The sequence below is a fragment of the Ochlerotatus camptorhynchus genome, unplaced genomic scaffold (assembly GCF_037179485.1).
Source record: "Ochlerotatus camptorhynchus isolate MF236.1 unplaced genomic scaffold, CSIRO-AGI_Acam_v1.1 ptg000144l, whole genome shotgun sequence".
Lineage (NCBI taxonomy): Eukaryota > Metazoa > Arthropoda > Insecta > Diptera > Culicidae > Ochlerotatus > Ochlerotatus camptorhynchus.
The window spans coordinates 1,419,740-1,421,623 of record NW_027040634.1 but is presented as its reverse complement, the minus strand read 5'-3'; the positions used below and the strand labels follow the sequence as shown (position 1 = coordinate 1,421,623).

General features: G+C 41.5%; 1 pseudogene; it reads left to right on the top strand.

Moving 5' to 3' along the window:
- The first annotated feature begins 232 nt into the window (after positions 1-232).
- Positions 233-1,245, top strand: LOC135700903 (pupal cuticle protein 20-like; annotated as a pseudogene).
- The last annotated feature ends 639 nt before the right edge of the window (positions 1,246-1,884 follow it).

Here is a 1,884-nt window from a genome sequence, read left to right as displayed (position 1 = left end):
ATTTTTTTTCCGCCTTTTGTAAATGTCTCAAGTCCAACCAGATCGATGTCCGCACCAGCTTAGCAAGGGGACTCATTAAAAATTCAAACACTTGTTAGCAAAAATTAGAAGCCTTTTCTTCATTCATGAGTGGACGATTCTAGGCCCAATAGAGAAGCATATATAAACTGGAGCATTTTCTAGCAGCATCACATCATTTCACTAGCTTCGATCGAAGGAAGATCGTCGTCTGCAGAGCCCAGTGTGTTTAGTGTTGAAGAACAAAAATGAAGTGCCTGATTGTGGTGAGAATCGATAGTGAAATAATCGTGAGGTGACAATTTGAAACTAATTTTAATTTGTAACCTTGCAGCTATCAGTGATGGCCGTGGGCTGTGCCCTCGCTCAAAACCTCAACGATGGACGCTACTACCCAGAGGTGTTGCATGCCAAATTCAATGACGGAAAGTGGCGCCCACAAGACAGTGGAAAATACATTGCCTCTGCCGGATCGGGTGGTTCTGGTGCTGGTGCAGGTAGTGGTTTTGGTGCCGGTGCTAGTTCTGGTTTTGGCGCTGGATCTTCTGGTAGGCAGTTAATGGGCGCACGCAATCCGTTGAATAGGAAATATTAAAAGTGCTTTTTTGCAGGATCTGGATCGGGTGTCGGTAGCCGTTTCGATAGTTCTTCGGGTGGTTTCAATGACGCTTCCATCAATGCCTTCGTTGCTCCTGTTAAGGCCGTTCCAGTTCCAGCCTTTGTAGCTTCTTCCGGCTTCGGCTCTGCTGGCTCCAAGAAGAGTGGATCCGGAGGATTTGGAAGCTCTTCCAGCAACGGTCAGGTTATTGGAGTCAAGGAAGATACCCGTGAGCTGAACGAAGATGGTTCCTACTTCTACAAGGTTCTGAGCGAGAACGACATCGAGTTCTCCGAGACTGGACGCCTCGAGAACACCGGTTCCGAAACCGACACCATGCGCGTCAAGGGATACTACGAATTCGTCGCTGATGATGGTGTCAAGTACCGCGTCGACTACATTGCCGATGAGAACGGATTCCAGCCAACTGGTGATCATCTGCCAACCCCACCACCAATTCCAGCTGAAATCCTGGAATCTCTGAAATCCCAGGGACTGATCTAAATTGAACAGTTGATTCTAATACACAAAGTGTTCATTAGATTGTAAATTGTGACCTGATTGAGATAACGAATGCAATGAATATGAGAGGGTGTGAGACGAAATAAAGTAATTCATTAATAATGAAATGATAAACTTGTTTTTGGCAAAAAATATTATCACAATACTGTAGTTGTACTGTATGGGTTTTGAATAATTTTATTAAAACCATCGGTTTTCAACTTTAATTGTAGTGGACGGGTTTTCGTAAAACTAGCAGCATACGGCTACAAATGAAGAACATTTCAAAGCGTTTGGTTCATTGTATTTCGAGAAAATGTGGTATTTTGAGAAACAATCTTTTAAAATTTTGCTTGATCAGCTGTTTTTCTAAAATTTAAAGACAGCTCTTTGCTCAATTTTGAGATAGATGGTCTCTTCAATATCGAGTTATGGAAAGATATTTATTTAAGGTTTTAAACTTGATGATAGGTGCAAATATGACTACGCTTCTCGTAATGCAAATTCCTTTGCGCTTTCCAATTAAAATTTAACTTGACTTCTTAGAATCCAAATTCGGGTGCGCTTTTCCAAATAACATTTGACTTCGCTTCTCTTAATCCAATTTCTAGTGCGCTTTTTCAAGTAAAATTTGACTTCGCTTCACGTAACCCAAATTCAGGTGCGCTTTACCTGGTGAAAATATTAAAACTTTTTTTTTTTATTCTAAGTAGTCGTTGGCTACTCGAAACTACCCATAATTACAGCCCTGCTTGACTGTTTATGTA